General features: G+C 40.8%; 1 protein-coding gene across 11 annotated transcripts in view; it reads right to left on the bottom strand.

Annotated features, from left to right (window-relative positions):
* Positions 1-17,454, bottom strand: part of Nr3c1 (nuclear receptor subfamily 3 group C member 1) — a 122,759-nt gene that overhangs the window by 57,873 nt on the left and 47,432 nt on the right. The gene's annotated exons all lie outside the window — the stretch shown is intronic.

Below are 17,454 nucleotides of genomic sequence, written 5' to 3'. Positions count from 1 at the left end.
GGGTGCTGGAAATTGAACCTGAGTCTTCTGGAAGAACATCCAGTGCTCTTAACCACTGAGTCATTTCCCCAGCCCTTACTGACATATTTAATAGACATTTAGGAACATTTACTATATAGAATTTTCTCTACCAGAGATTCTCCCCCATCAGTCTTATCTAGCGAGATTCCTGATGGGTCCATTAGGAGACAGGTCAGAAGAGGATGGACACCATGGATGTCACAGGTGAGGCTGACAGCACTTCATAAGGCAAGTTCTAAAACTAGCATACAAGTCTGCACCTTTTCAAAGCCTAAGTAACAGTCCCATAGAAAGCAAAATGAAAGGCTATTTACAGCTGCAAAGAAAAAAATAAGTAGGAATAAATTTAACCAATGAAGTTAAAGAGATGTACACTGGAAACCATAAGATACCAAGAAAAGAAATCAAAAACATAATGGAAAGATTGGACGTGTTCATGAGTGGGGTGAAAGCCATGAAGGTTTAGGGAAATCCATCAAAATTCCAAATTGTGGTAGTCATAGAAAAAGAAAATAATCCCAAGATTGGTATGGGGGCGGGGGAGCACACCTTCATCAACACTAAGAACCTGAGCTTCCCGACTGAAGGCTGCACTGCAAACCGGTGCAATAAGGCACTGAGATAAAAACAGAGGAGACTCACAATAGGATGGAGACCCTAGAAGGAAATGAACTTTTGACAACAGCATCAAGAAAATATAAATGAGACCTGGAAACCTGGTTTCCACATGCCATCCCCAGTGGAGTTTTCACTGTGTCCTTACCTGATACACAAAAGTTAACTTAAAATAGGACCAAAACCCCCTATCATCAGATAGAGAGGTAAAAGTTCTTGGCACTGGTCTCTGCAGTTACTGTTTGACTATGCCATCAAATGTTCATGCTACAGAAGCAAAAGCATGGGGCAGGAGAGATGGCTCAGAGGTTATGAACACTGGCTGCTCTTCCAGGGGTCCTGAGTTCAATTCCCAACTGACAGACAATGAATACATAATAAATAAATAAATCTTAAAAGAATAAAAGTATAAAAATTTAACTTTATTATATTATTCATAATAAAGGGGGAAATCTCAACAAAATAAAAAAGTAGCCCATAGACTAGTACAAAATATTTGCGAACAACATATATGATGATGTGGTAACATTTATAAAGTCTAAACCAGCATAATCCCTAACAATATAGGTATCTCTCCGTATACCCACAGGTAAATGTAGTCTTCATCCCTCATCAAAGTCACTCTCTCTGCAATAGACAGAGACCACTTCAGAAAACCACAACCAATCAAAATGCAGCCCTGTGGAGTCTGGTCCATACATCTGCTCCTCAGGCTCAGTGGACACTGGAGGAGGGGGCTGACGGACTGCAAGAGCCAAAGGATCGCAGAGTTTGCTATGAGTGTCCTCTAGTGTCAGAAGCTACACCCATGAAGATTCACCAACAGGACTGCACAAACATGAGCTCAGCAAACACTGCACCAATAGACATGCCGAAGAGGATGGAGAAGAGCCGTGAGGCCTCAACCCTGCACAAAGAAGTATATGCAACCAAGGAAAGCTGGCACAGTAGGGGGGTCTTCCTGGGAGAAAGCGCACCAACTGGTGGTCCAGTGCCAAATGGTGTGGGTAGGGGTTTGGAAAGAAGGTAAGGGAAAATGTAATTATAATCTCAAAAAGGAAAAAAAAAAGACTATTCACCAGCAGAACAAATAACCCAGTTTTAATGATGAGCAAAGACTACATCCCTACTCCCCAAAGGACATTATAATTCTTCTGAGAAGCAGGAAGACTGCTATGAGTTTAAAACCACCCTGGGCTGGCAAGTGTGAGCTAGTTGCAAGTGGGGAACGGAGAGGAGAGAGAAAAGGAAAACAGGACAGACTAAGAGATATTACCTTACACCCTAAGGATGCCTGCTATATACTGCTGGCCAGGGTGCCGACTGGTGGAGCCAATGGAAAACAGTATGGACATTCCTAACAAGTTACAGGTGGAACTTCTATGAGATCCAGCGATAACTTCCGGGTAACGGAATTAGCTTCTTGTGAAGATGTCTGCACTCCCACGTTCAGGGCAGCATTACTCAGATAAGATGTGAGAGCAGCCTGAGTGGCCATCAAACTGATGCATGGATAAAGGAAACCTGCCACACCCCCAGACGACTGTTCAGCCACACAAAAATGATGCTGTGGATGGTTATATTCTGGGCGGACAGCGAAGACATGCTCAACTGTACATGACGATCTCCTGATGGAAAAGAGGAGGTCTCAAATATGCACACGGAGGAAGGGCATGGGAAGGTGGTGGTAGAAGGGCAAGTTAAGATTCCATGTTCAATATGAAGTCTAAATTCATGAAGATTTGATTTTATTAGATGTTGTTTAACAGATTGTATTGCTACATGACATACAATGCTATGTAAGATTGCAGATAGTAGTCATTCTATTTTCTATGAGTACATCTTCACCTTGTCTTATAAGCCTGAAGTACATACAATAAAATTTATTTTGAATAAACTCAAGGCAATCTCTGGCTTCTGTTTTTGCTCTCAGTATTAAACTAAGGACCACATTCATGCTAAGCAAGACTTCTATTACTGGTTAAGCCCTCAACCCTTTAAATTTTTTAAAGAGAAAGCAGCTAAATAGCCCAGGCTGTCCCTCAATTTCCTCTACAGCCCAGGCAGGCTTGGAATGTTCAAGCTCCCTGCTTCTGCTTCCCATAAGTACCTAAGATAAAAGGCCATAGCCACAAGGCCAGAATTAGGTCTCAGGCTTTTAGCTTCCTTTGTTGGTCACTTCACTAAAATTAAGCCTAACCTAAAATTTTTGCAGGCAACGAGAAACACTTTTAATAAGAAAATAAAGAAGTATCTAATTACCTAGATGTCAGAAGAACCTTGAATATTTACTAAAAGCAGAACAATGCATCGATGCATGTTTCTAGTCTCTCTGGTATCTCCTTAGGGGCTCTTCAAGCCACTAACAAGTAGTTAGCAGTGACTGCAAGTGATTCAGAAACACATGGCCTGTGGTCATTTGTCCCCACCACAGGCTGACAGCCACTGCTGTCATGGACCTGAACTCTAGAAAATACAGGAACAAGGCAAAAGCATGCAGTCTAAAGCAACACATCCTACACAAGAACCAAGGATGATGTAAAATGACCAAGTTGTAAGGCAATTCTGGATGAACACTTTGCTTGGCAGTGAACAGTGTATTATATTTTTAACTCAGAAGTGGTTTAGATCTATTTTCCTAAGTGAAGACCTTTTCTTTTTTGATTGTAGGAGGAAATATCTCCGAATGAAGACAGCACAGGCAGCAACACAGGAATCTGCTTCCTTGAGTTAAATCTGCGGTCTGGGTGACAGCATAAGCCAGACTCCTTTACAATTTAAAAGAGTTGCAAAAGAAAAGGGAATAAAAGATAAAATTCCTGGAAGCTTTCTACAACATTTTCTAGAAAATGAAGAATCATGACTTAATCCTAAAGAAATTCTCTATTTCTAAATACAGTGCATTCTTACAATCATTTGTGATTGGCCTGAGGAATGTTCCATGTCAAGTCTTAAATACAATACAAATTCACAGCATCCCTACTTATAGTTTGTTTAGACATAATCTCCAGTGATGCATGTCTACATTTCACAGATTTCCACTCTTTATTAATAAATAAGCATTTCATTGAAAACATGGAATCTTGCTTTTTTGTTTTGTTTTTCAAGACAGGGTTTCTCTGTAGCTTTTGGAGCCTGTCCCGCAACTAGCTCTTGTAGGCCAGGCTGGTCTCAAACTCACAGAGATGCCCCTGCCTCTGCCTCCCGAGTGCTGGGATCAAAGGTGTGTGCCACCACTGCCTGGCTGGGATTCTTGCTTTTTAAAACAAAATTGACAGACTTTTACTATGTTGTTGAGGCTGTGCTATAACCCCCAAACTGGCGATCCTCTTAGTTCAGCCTCCCGAGTAGCTGGAGGTAAACTGTGTTACTGTGCCTGGAAAGAAACCATCTTCTCATTAGTTTTAATACTTTAAATTTTAAATCTTCCTTTCTTTAAAAAACCAACCAACCAACTAACCCAGATTTCCCTGGGAAGGGGAAATAGAAGAGATTTTGTGGGTAGACTGAGGGTGGGAACAAGAGTGATCAGGTTGGGGGAGAGTGGGGGAGTCCAGAAAGAGACTACTAGAATGGGGGGCATTTCAGGGTCTGGTAAAAAACTAGCACAAGGGTAAATTAATATCAATATCCATCTCTCTCTCTCTCTCTCTCTCTCTCTCTTTCTTTATATCTATCTATCTATCTTATCTATCTATCTATCATCTATCTCTATCTCTATCTCTCTATCTTTCTATCGAGAGAGTTCTGGACATTAGGTAGTTTTCTTAAGACTTTCACTGTACTTCCTACTAGTTCTTCAAAGCAGTCTGGAAAATACAAGTAATTGCTCAAATATCACCACACAGAAAGACAGCACTTCTATTTAAACTGGTTCCATCACGATATATTATAAGCTACAATAAGAAGCTCCAGATCTGTGAAAGAATAAATTAGAAAGGGCATTGGGATGGTTGTTAACCTTCTTTGTGTCAATCTGACTGGACTGACATTCACCCCAGAGCCTACTTCTGAGGCTCGTGTGGGAAGGTATTCCAGAATCTAACTGAGGAGGAACGGCCCACCTGAATGTCAGTGGTACCTTCCCATGGGGAGGTTCCCAAGTGAAGAAGAGACTGCCTGCACATGAGCTTTCTTCATCTCTCCCTCACTCGGGATGCAGGGGCCAGCCATCCTATGCTCTGACCACTATACATTCCCTGCCAGCTTTAAGTTGCCTTTGTCAGGCATTTGGTCAGAATAACTAGAAAAATAATTAAGAGAGAAAACTAGTAAAAAGATGCGGGACTGCTGTGCTAACGCTGATCGTAAGGACCAGAGGCCCTCGGCAGTGGCTTGGGAGATGAATGTGGAGGCGTTCGGAGCTGCAGTCCAGACAGGCCCTGGGATTCTGTAAACAGCTTAATGGGCCATTCTTGTGGGGCTTTAGAAGAGCAGGATGCCCAGAGTAGTGGACAGCAGAAGTCCTTTAGTCTGAGGACATGGGGATCATTCATGTTACATTCTAGAAAAGAATCAAGCTATATCCCACAAGTATCTTGAGCACCACAGTGAGGCAGCATTAAAAGACAATGGACTAATTTGTCTGACAAAGATTTTAAAACAGCATAGCATTCAGGCCATGACATGGTTACTGCTCATTGCTCTTTTCCAAGTCCATAGCGGGAGCAAGCCAAAAAATAAAAAAATAAATAAATAAAAATTCAATGTGCAGTTTGATGAGGAAAGGCTTGCAAGTTTAAGTTGCATAAGGCAGGGTGGAAACGCAGTCTGTTAAAATGTTTCACTGTTAAAAAAAAGTTTATCAGAATTAAAGAGAACCTTCCAGCTTTACACTGGCTAACAGGAAAGGTGTCAGAAGAAAACTCTATGGAATATCATCTCTCCATCACTTCCACTCAAGATCTGGAAATGGAACCCCGGTCACTGATAGGCGTGGGGGCAGGTACCCCAACCTGCTTAATCATCCCACTGGATCCTGATTCTCCCTAAGAATAAACAGACATTGTGGTCCCACATCCTGATTCAGGCAGTGGCCATGAAAATCTCCTGTATTTTACTGGCATGGGAGGGCAGCAGAATAGGTCCCAGTCACAAAGAACTGTGATTATCTGTTCCGATCTATCTGGAAGCTCTATGGAAGATCCCCTCCAAAGGACTGTCTTTGTTTTGCTTACCACGAAACTGGCTTGGTGTAAAGTACTACACTCAGACAGGAGGGCTATTGAAGACATCTAGGAGAAGGCCTTATTGTGTGCACCCTGAGGTGACAGTGACACCTGGAACAAACAATAAACTAACTAAAACCCTTGTGAAGAAGAGCTGGAGACTCCACAGAGGCTCTGAAAGGACTGGCATGTTCCTAGAAGTCTAGAAGCTACCTTCATGAGGAGGGCTGTGTTTATGCCAAAGACCCGGACAGGCCCTGAGCTACAGATCCTTATCGACTGCAAGTAAAGCTAAGGCAAGACTGTTGACTTAGGGGACGAGGCAGAAAGTGTCACTATAACAACAGAACTCGCTGGCAGACTGGACGCTATTTGCTCTAGGCACTTAATGAAATCTGTATACAACCGTAAGGTGGCCCCTAAGTGAAAGAAAAAGATGGCGGGATATTTACGGCGCAAGTGAATATAAGCTTTACAGATGACCTGAGAACAGGCACAAACAATGTCTGCACTGCTCATCAGCAGCCAGTGCTGAGCAGCGAGTGGGGGCGCAACTGTATGGCTGTACAAGCAAAGGCCCTCTTATCTGGATATCGTGGGTCAAGAAGCATGCTGGCTTAAAATCTCTAAAACAAAGATATGAAATCTGAAATACTTCAAAGTCTGAAACTATCATGTTAGCACTCAAAAGTATTTAGATTTTGGGTTTAGATTAGTATTTAGGGATCAGTCTATATTAAAATATCTCATTTTCAGCAACAAAAATAAAAAGATATAAAACAATAAAAATACAAGATATAAAAACAGTACAGCCTATGCACAAGAAAAAAATCAACGAAGAAATACTGCCTCAGAAGCTTATTACTGCAGTATTTCAAAGATAGACTGATATAAAAAACACTGTCTAGTGAACTGAAATGTGAAACTGGCATCTTTTACACTGAAAATATTGATACAGAGATGTAAAAGACGAAATAGAACCAAAACAGACATGTTAAAGCAGGGAAGCGCTAAAACTACGAGCAAGCGCACTAGAGAGGACCAACAAAATCAGCAGCAGGCAGGGGGATGATCAGTGACCCCACAGGAAGATCGCCTGGGAAGATGCAGCCAGAGGAACTGGGGCGAAAAGAACTAGGGGAAAGCTCTGCACAGAGGCTTGGAGATTTGTGGCCATCACTACTTATAAGTAAGAGACAGCGAGTGTCACAATGGGAGGGGAAGCCCAGCTATCTGAAAAAAAAAAAACAAAACAACCCCACATATAATGGAACACATTTAAACACCCAACGAACTACAAATATGCTAGGTTTTAAAAGATCCACACTTAGGCACATCATAATAAAACCACCAAGTCTATAAACAGAGAATCCAGAAGGCAAGAGGAGACAATTCATCATACCCAAGTTCTGAGCAGCAGCGCCTCACAGAAGACAGCTGGGTGAAATATGCAAAGTATGGAAAGAATTAAATGTCAGAGACCGCTACACTCAGCAATGGCACACTTTAAAAGTGAAGGGGGTTAGAATATTCTAATTCAGGTACTTACAAAGGTTTATCATTTACAGATCTGCCCTCCATCAAATACTAAAGAGAATCCTTTAAACCGAAATGAAAGATGAAAATAACTACTTCACATAAAGAGCACCAGGAAAGAGCTGGGTATATGACCCCATCGGTAAAAATCACGAGTGGAGAACGAGGCATGGAGGCACACAGGCTGTAACCATGCGCCTCTGGTGAAGAGGAGGGAATTCACTGGCAGCCGGCTAGACGAAACAGTGAGTTGATGCAGCTCTGCAGAGACACCTGTCTCAAATAACAGAGGTGAAGAGCAGATACACAAACACAGGAGACTGCAGTACACTTCGGGACAAACATCGGGGCACTGGAGAAACGAGAAAAAAAATGAGCACTAGAGTCAAACGTGACATTCCGGAATATCACACGGGACACAGTAAAAACAGCACCAAGAGGAAATGAGTGCCACATACTATAGACACGACAGATAATTTAATAATAAATCAAAGAGTCTCACAAAAGACGGACAGTTTAAAATCAATAAAAAGGCAAGAAAAAAATTACAAGATGAGTTCATCAATACATGAGCTGGAGTCTGAGAGGACAGCACCGAGCATGGATTAAACAGACTGAGTCCTGGCGCTGGAGGGACAGTTCAGTTCAGTAGTTGAGGATGCATACTGTCCTCGCAGGGGACCCGAGTCTGACGTCTGCACCCACGCTGGACAGCTCAGAACCGCCTGTAACTCCATCTCCAGGGTAATTTGATACCCTGCACTTACGTGCACATATCCACACACGCATGTGCACACACACACACTCTTGAAAAGAATATGAATCTAGAAAAAAATGTTTAGATCTCTGAGGAAAAACATAAAGACAACCCCTGGTAATCCTTAAGCCAAATTCACTAAAAAACACTTAAAAAATATAGTGTCATTAAAAAATGAAAAAAAAATACCACTGAAATCCAGTGTTATTAGAAAATGTTTTAGAAAATTACATTGAAAAATCTTAGAGAAATTATCAATCTTTAGACACATATGACATGTGGCACCAAGATTAAAAAATACAAACAGAACAATAATAAACGAGATCAGAATAGCAGCAAAACCCCAAGAAAGTAAAGCTCAAGCCTACATGAATCTTCTGCTAAAATTTACCACACTTCTATAAAGAACCAAATGTTTGTGCTCCATAAATGAGACTGCTAACCGTTTCCAAAGTTCATCCTATGAAGCTCATGTCACTCTGCAACCAGCTGACAAGGCAGAATGAAAACCCGTACTCCTGCTGACCCTCCTATGGAACCCTCAATAAAATACTTACAGAGTGTATTCAATAGCACATTAAAAAGAACAAATACCACGATAAATCTGATTTCATTTTAGGAATGCAAAGACTGTTTAACACACACAAATAAACACAATACACAACACAAATACAATCAAGAATACAGTTTATATGATCATCCAACAGACACAGAAAAGACTTTTGATAAAATCTTAAAAACATAGATAAATCTGACACAGCTAGATCATAAATCATAAAGACTATGTATGACCAGCCTACAGCCGACATCTTACTGAACGGGAAAATACAGCAGACATTTCCTCTGAAATCAGGACCGAGGCAAGGTGTTCATCCCATTGCTCCCATCGACTATAGTCCTTGACTTTTAGCCAGACTATTAGGCTAGAAAAAGAAGATGGATCTCCAGAAGAAAGAAGGAAGTTAATCTGCCCTGCTTATAGATGACACACTTCCATACCTGGAAGACTCCAGAAATTCCACCAAGAGACTTGCAGCTAATACACAAGTTCAGCAAAGTAACAAGAAAAAAAAACCTCAGTACTTTTTCTATACACCGATAATGAATTCACTGAGGAAGAAACTTGAAATAGCTGGGAGAATGGGGGTTACTGACAGGAAGAAAAAATGAAGAAAGGGGAAAGGAGGGAGGAAGAGGTTGAAGAAAATGAGAGTAAATGAAATTAGGACTGAACCTAACTAAGGAGGTGAAAACCTTTACAATAAGAAAGCTAAGCCGGGCGGTGGTGGCGCACGCCTTTAATCCCAGCACTCGGGAGGCAGAGGCAGGTGGATCTCTATGAGTTCGAGCCCAGCCTGGTCTACAGAGCTAGTTCCAGGACAGGCTCCAAAGCCACAGAGAAACCCTGTCTCGAAAAGCAAAAAAAAAAAAAAAAAAAAAAAAAAAAAAAAAAAAAGAAAGCTAAAAAAAATAAAAACCAAACCAAAACAAAGAAACACTGAAGGAAGACACTGAAAAACACTTGAAATAGAAAGGCCTCTAAATATGTCCCTAGATTTGGGAATATTTAAAATGACCACACTACCAAAAGTGACCTACAGATTGAACAAAACCTTCATTAATTCTTCCCAGAACCTAAAGAACCAACCTTAAAACTCAGATGGAAACACAAAAAGCCCTCAACTAGCCAAGGCCATCTCTGTTTGCTCACTTGTTTCAAGTTACCTCAGTTCTTGGCTCTGCTCGGCCTGGAGCTCATTCTGTAGACTGAGCTGACCTCAGAGTTTAGTGATCTTCTGGCCCTGTCCTTCTGGGTGTTGAGATTACAGGTGTGTGCCACCACACAGATCTGCCGAAGCAGTATTAATCATTAATCAATAAACGGAATAATACAAACATCACATCTCTGATTTCAAAATAAATTACACAGGGCATGGTAGCAAAAAACAGTACAGTACTGGCACGGGAACAAGCACACAGACCCATGGAATAGAACAGAGGGCCCAGAAATAAATCCAAGATGCCCCAGCCAAGATTCTTAGCAAAGCGTTAAGAGCAAACTTTGGAGAAAAGTCATTCTAACAAGAGGCGCTGGGGAGACTGGATAGGCACAGGTACAGACTATTAAACTAGACTCCTCTGCTTGCCTAATATAAAGAATCAACTCAAAATAGATGAAAGACCCCAATGTAAGACCGCGAACTGTGAAAGCACAGAGGGAAAGCTCCTCAAGCCTTCAAGAGAGGCAATTCCTGAACAGGACTCCGACAGCACAGGAAACAAAAGAACTGAAAAGTCAGATTATAAAACTCCAAAAAGTATCTTAACAAGATAGGAAAGAGACAGTTCACAGCATGAGAAAAATCCTTGCCAACTATTTGCATGACAAAGGATCAATTATGCAGACTATATGAAGATCTCAGAAAAACTTCTTATAAAAAGAACAAAGTAATCCAGTCAAAAGTTTGTCAGTCACCGTCACCTCTCCACAGTACAAATGGCCCCAACATTACAAAACAATGCTCAACACCTTCAGCCAGCAGGAAAATTAAAATGAAAACCACACTGAGAGTCCATCTCACCCCAATCAGAATGGCTTTTACTCAAAAATATGCGGAGAAAAAGACATCCTTATATACGAATGGTGAGAATACAAATTAGCACAGCAATGCGCATGTTTCCCTAAGGTGTAATGGCTACATGGTCAAACCATACCACTCCTGGGTATCAGACAGAGCAAACAAGCCTGTAGATGGAAGACATGCTTGCATCCTTCTGTGCAGTGTAGTGTTCTTTAAGAGCAGAGCTGTGGGATCAGCCTAGGTACCCACCAACAGAGGAACGGATAAAGGAATAGGGTGTATCTCCAGAGTGGAGTATTAATCAGGTGTAAGAAAAATACAGTCACATCATCTGCAGAAGACCTACTAGGACGAGAGGACAGGGTTAATCAAAACAAGCCACCCAGACAAAAGCAAGCGCTTCATGTTTCTTCCTCATACCTGGCCACTTAAAAAAGTTACCCTGAAACCAGAAGAGAGGCGGGAGGGGAGACAGAAGCACATGCTCCATCACTCTCACCTCTATCCAGGATCCAGTGTAAATGACACCTTTTAGAGTTGTCATCGAGAGGTATCCCAAATGCGAATGTGCTACAGACTGGTCCCGCAACTGTCACCTCTGTGTTGATCTTTGCTGCTGTGGCCAAAGCAAACACTGTTGGCCTTATCCAACCTGCTGACTTCATCTCTTTCGCCACTCCTGTTCCTTCACTTTCCTCCAGGACTGAACTGCACATTTAAACTCCTTCGCAGGGTCCCCTTATGTCTTCATGTATCTGGCCACTGCTAAGCTTATCTAATATGAACCCTTAAGCCTTCTCATAAATACGAGAAGTTAAAACTGATGGACAACTGTTTTTGTACGACTATCCCAAAGCTGCTCGCTCCATTCTGTTCTAAGTATAATTGCTGGCACGCTAGCTTTTCCCCACTGAGACAGAAGACTTCCAGAATCCAGCTCTCTTCTTCCCTACTTACAACCAAAGAGCAGTTTCCAGGGAAGTTCATCTCACCAAGCAGGCACTTTTCAACAACTTTGCAACAATGTTTATCCTAAACCTAATCTCAATTTTTTCACTAAAATAGAATGAAGGGGTTAAAGAAAAGAAAGGAGAGAGGGAAAGGCCCACCTTGATTTGTAAACTATTAAAACTGCTGTTTAAATAGTAACACGAGAAAGGAAATATTAGTGTTCTCCACCTCTGACACCCCCGCGGGGGAACAAAGAGTAGTGGTCACTACTGGTATGGCAGCTCAGCTGCACACACAACTACCTGAGCTCTGGGGTATCTAGTACTGGTGTTTCTAGATAAAATTTCCTCGGGGATAAAACCTGAAGAGACATTTATCAGGAGACATTTTCATAGCATCACTGTCCAAAATAACAAACCAAAACCCAAAACAAACAAAACCCCTGGTAATGAGCCATGTGTCCACTAAGAACAGAGACATGTCCTATAATCACCCCCCCCCAAAAAATCTGTACAAATACACAACAGTTTACATGAATGGGTGTTAGGAACATAATATTTACAACAAAACAAACAAAACCACCAGGTTGTGACCGAGAGGGACAACATATGCCTGTAATCTTACCATTTGGGAAGCTGAGGCAGGGGAATCACTATGAGTTTTATGACAGCCTGGGCTTCAGTGCTAGACCCTATCTGAAAACAAGCAAACACACATTATATTTAACATGATTCCATAACATAAAGTTAAAGCCACCTAATCATAGCTAATGGATTAAGTGATAGTAGGTACCTCAAGTGTTGCTTACTATTCTTTAAACAATACACAGAATTTATAGGTACTTTTCCCCATATGTATCACTAAAAACTAGTATCTTTGGTAAAACAGTTTTAAGAGTTCATCGGGCTCAGTAACTACTGTCTCCAACTTGCGCAGTTATTTCACTCATGGTACTCAGAATGGTCACTACTGATATTTGTTGTCTTTTCAAACTTTCCCAAACCAACATTTACCTCAACCTCACGTTGACCAGAGAATTTTACAGACAAGTGAGTGAAACCGAGTGATAAGAAGCAATGCAAGTAAAAAGAGCAAGAAACCGCTGAATTTTATACTTGTGACTTGGATTCTCAAGCCGTATTTTGTAGCATCTTCTACTGCTTTTCCCAAGCCTCTTGAACCTCCAGTAGTCATCTGTTTTCTACAGAGCCATCTCATAACTCAGCAGGAAATGTCACAAACCACAGGGCTCACCAACCTGATGTCAGTGTTAAGGCAAACACCTGGATTTAATGCACCACGCTGCTAGACTCCAGGCTGCCATCAAGACAACTGCTTTCAAATTATCTCACTTAATTAAAAGTTGAAGGTTTTGGAAATTCTGTGTACAACAAGAACTAATTAATACAAATTAATCAGGTGACATAGTCTAACTTAAAAAATAACAAGATAAATTTATAATTAATGCTTCTGATGATACTTAAGTCAATTTCAAAGCTTTTATAAATTTGAAACTATACAAAGATGTGAAATAGTAAAGGTAAATTTGTGAGCATATACACCCCCCCAAAAAAATCATGTACATACACGTGGGCACGTGCGTGTGCGCGCGCACGCGCGCGCGCACACACACACACACACACACACACACACACACACACACACACACTCAGTGGCATATACCTGTGATCCCTGAATGTGGGAAGAGTTGAGGAGGAAGATCATGAATTGAGGTCAGCCTAAGCTATATAACAAACAAGCACCAACATGCTCAGCAACACTGGAATAGCGCTAAATGGATTAATCATCTTCCTTTAATGTATATCTGGTTAACTTTTGAGAAAAAAGATTTGACATGGAAAGATGACCATCTAATTGCATAGATACAGTCATATTTTTTAAATTACCATGTAAAAATAGCAATAAGGCAGTCCTGTGCCTTCTTGTATAGGTATCATTCCATTATACCGATTGTCTTTATGTGCCTCTTTATGTGCCCCGGGTGACTCAGGTTCGTGGCAGACAGATTATCCAGACAAAGGCAAGCCAATAATGGTGGGTGTCCCTTAAGAGCAAGAACCCATTAGCCCAGCTGATTTGGTCTTTATGCTTAAATAACTGGGGACAGGGATTGTTTTGCAATCCTCTCTTGTTATGAATGCAAATCTTGGAACCATATCCTAGGCACTAGAATTTCCTGGCACCCTCACTGTCCTTTAGAGTTATGGTTCCAAGTGTCATCCAAATTTTCTGAGGCGTTTCTAAAAATACTCACATTTCTGAGTTTTACCTCTGCAAATTTGCAACTCTGGAATGGGTGAAGGCAGGAGAGACCATATAAACAAGACAAATAATAACAACAAGAAAACCTATTTTCCTTCAGGAATACCAGGAATGATGTGGTGCCACTAACTCTCACAGCCTTAAGTGGCCCACTGCCTGTGACTTATGAACATCGTGGTGTAGAAAAGGCAGAGCAGCTGACTGGAGATGATAGCAGGGATGGAGAAAACACAAGCTGGCTGTTGCTCCACAGAGGAAAAGAGGATGCTCTGCTCAGGTACATAGGAGGCTCTTTTGCCTCAATTATTCCTAGCCTAAAATTCCCTCATTATGATGACTTTGCTTTCTTACACTGTGTCATTCATTAAAGCAGAAATATCCCTTAGTATTCAGCTTTTACCTTCTAATGATAAGGCAGAAATAACTTGTTTAAAAACAAAAACAAAAACTGGCCACTGAGATAGGCATGTCTTTAGTCCCAGCACTCAGGAGGGATTTTTGTGAGTTCAAGGCCATCCTGGTCTACACAATTAGTTCCAATATAGCCAGGGCTATATGTTAAGACCCTGCTTTGAAAAACAAAATCACTGAATCTGGTCACCGAAACCCAGAAGGTTTATGGAGGGCAGTGGCCTCCTACCAAGAGAAGGTACCAAGGTTTATGTGTGGGAGTCATGACTTATCAGTGCAGATTGTACAAGAATTAGGACATCTAGGAACTAGTTCTGTCTCAGATGAGAGCTGACTCAGGAGAAATATGTTAATTTGCATAATGAAGGACCATATAAATATATATTGTCCGTTTTTTATACTAGTTTCTCATTATGACACCAAGTCTACTGTATTTGTTTCTTAATTATTTAATAATCTTCCATCATGACCCCTAGACAGATGCAAGCCCTTTGAGATGGGGAAAAATGATTTTTCTTTTTGACTTCTCAGCACTTTGCACAGCACTTTATCTTTATGACCCTTCATTTTAGAGTCCTGACCCCCACTTGTCCAACGGATTTTCTTTTTTCCAATTAACAATCCTTCCCAAACTGAGACTCTTTCCTCAGCAGTCTCCTGTAAGATTAAAACAACAACAAACAAAAAACATGCATTCATATGAAATTAGTATTGCTTGTTTGGGGGAAATATCCTTGGTTCCCAAGTATCTGGAACAGCTGATATTTTCCTTGACTAATGGATGAACATGGTCCTTCTAAAGCACTAAATGAATTTTTTCCAAAAAATCAAAGACTGAAATCTACTCAAGCTGGTTTAACCCTCATAAAAAAAATCAAGTAACAGCTTTTTATACAACACTCATCTACAGTGGAACATTTTATTTGCCATTAACCAAAAACAACACCCAAACTTTCTTTCCTTAGAATACTGTGTAATTAAACAGTGACTAAGGTAGAGAAAAGTCATATGTTATGCCTGTGTTCAGAGAGAGGTAACACCAGAAGAGACTCACTATAGCATAGATTCCTTTGAGAGTACTTACCTGGTACTTGTCTTGATCGAGGCTTTAAAAGCTCACCCTTTCGGAGTCCAGATTCTGAGATATCTGGACCCTTATAAGCATTACATTAACTCCCTTTTTATTCTGTATGGGTTTCACTTTCTTCCCACTCCCATCCACCATATCTATCTATCTATCTATCTATCTATCTATCTATCTATCTATCTATCTATCTATCTATCTATCTATCTATAAGTCAGGTTTCTCTGTATAGTCCTGGTTTTCCTGGAACTAGCTCTGTAGACCAGGCTGGCCTGAAACTCAGAGATTAGCTTGTCTCTGCCTCTAGAGTGCTGGGATTAATGGTGTGTGCCACCACTGCCAGCTGGCTTTCTCTTTCTTTTTTCATCTTGTTGAAGAATAAAGTGCTGTGGGATAATGCTCTTGTACGCTGTAAAGATTTGTTACTCACATTCGTTTAATAAAATACTGACTGGCCAGGAGCCAGGTAGGAAGTATAGGAGGGGTAACCAGACTAAGAGAATTCTGGGAAGAGGAAAGGCAGAGAGTCAGTCACAAGCCAGACACAGAGGAAGTAAGATAAGGATGCCTTACTAAGAAAAGGTAACAAACCATATGGTGAAACATAGACAAGAACTATGAGGTAAGCTGTTAGAGCCAATTAATAATAAGCCTGAGCTAACAGGCCATACAGTTTATAACTAATATAAGCCTCTGTGTGTTTCTTTGGGACTGAACAGCTGTGGGACAGGGCAGGACAGAAACTTCCATCCACAATGAAGGGATTTAAATGTCTTAATTCCCACTCAATATGACAACTATCCATCATGCATGGAAAAGAAATCCATGCCATTTCATGTTTAAATGGCTCTTTTAAACATTTAAAGACAATTAACTGTCAACTGTTCATGTGTGGTATAATCTTTCCTGTCTTACATAGTACTCTTTTTCTAATGGGTAATAATTCCCAATGTGGTATTAAGGCGCCTATCTAGTTAGATCTAAAAGGGCCCAGAATTTTTTTTTTGAACAACAAAATAAATGTGGACTGTGTTAATATTACAACTCCTATCCTATGAATTATAGGGAACCCTATCCTAAAGAGATCTTAGGTTTCTACCTTTTTAGTATGTGTCTCATAGGACAATATCCACAAATGGCCACTTCTTTCTGAGGCCAAATTAGTCAGACGTTCCTCTTCCATCCCTGACATATTTTCTCTTCCCTTTTATACAAGGAGGCCATCAAGTCTACACCTTGAATAAAGTGTAGGCAAGGTTTCCAAGAATAAACTCAATGGTTTAAAAAGATACTTGCCCTGCTTCCCCTTTTAAGTACACAAAGAATCTGAGGTTCAGTTCAGGTAGCCACTTTTGATGCCTACCAGGAAGATGACGTGACAAGCAGGACAGGGCTCTGGATCATGATGATAAAGCTGGAATTTGAACTTCCACTAGTATCTGACTTCTAAGCCCTTTTACCCTTTGGACCAGTGATTTGTGTTTCACCTCAGGAAGCTGGCACGAACAATTTGACTGTCATAACTAAAGGATGAGGTTTTTTTTTTCCTTAATGCAACTAAATCCTGTAACTATTGTGACAAATTGGGAAGAAATGGAACCAAACAAAACGACCAGAAAGCACAGTCTTCCTTCTGGCAGCAATCATTTTACAGCGCTTCCGTCTCCTGATTGTGGACCCTGAGGTTTTCTTCCAACCAACAGAATGTGGTTGACGCAGAGTTGTTACAGTATAAATTTATTTTTACATGCTTCTTCTGGCTCTTTGGGAATTCTACTGTTTCAAAAAGCTCAGGCAAGTCGGCTGACAGTTGCCATTTATTGCTAAAGCAAATCAAACCACTGACCATAAATACATTGACTAAATCCAGCTGAGTTCAGATGAGCCTGGCCAGATACGAACTGATCAGCTAACCTGGAGATTCATAAATAATAAATGAATGCTATGTGAATGCCACTATGTTTTTATCTGCTTTCTTACAGAGCAAATATTAGCTTATACAAGTTATCAGACAAATTTACTTTGAGCAACCAAGTAAATAAAAGG

The sequence above is a fragment of the Microtus pennsylvanicus genome, chromosome 4, assembly GCF_037038515.1.
Source record: "Microtus pennsylvanicus isolate mMicPen1 chromosome 4, mMicPen1.hap1, whole genome shotgun sequence".
NCBI classification, from domain to species: domain Eukaryota; kingdom Metazoa; phylum Chordata; class Mammalia; order Rodentia; family Cricetidae; genus Microtus; species Microtus pennsylvanicus.
This window is presented reverse-complemented; position numbering and strand designations above follow the sequence as displayed.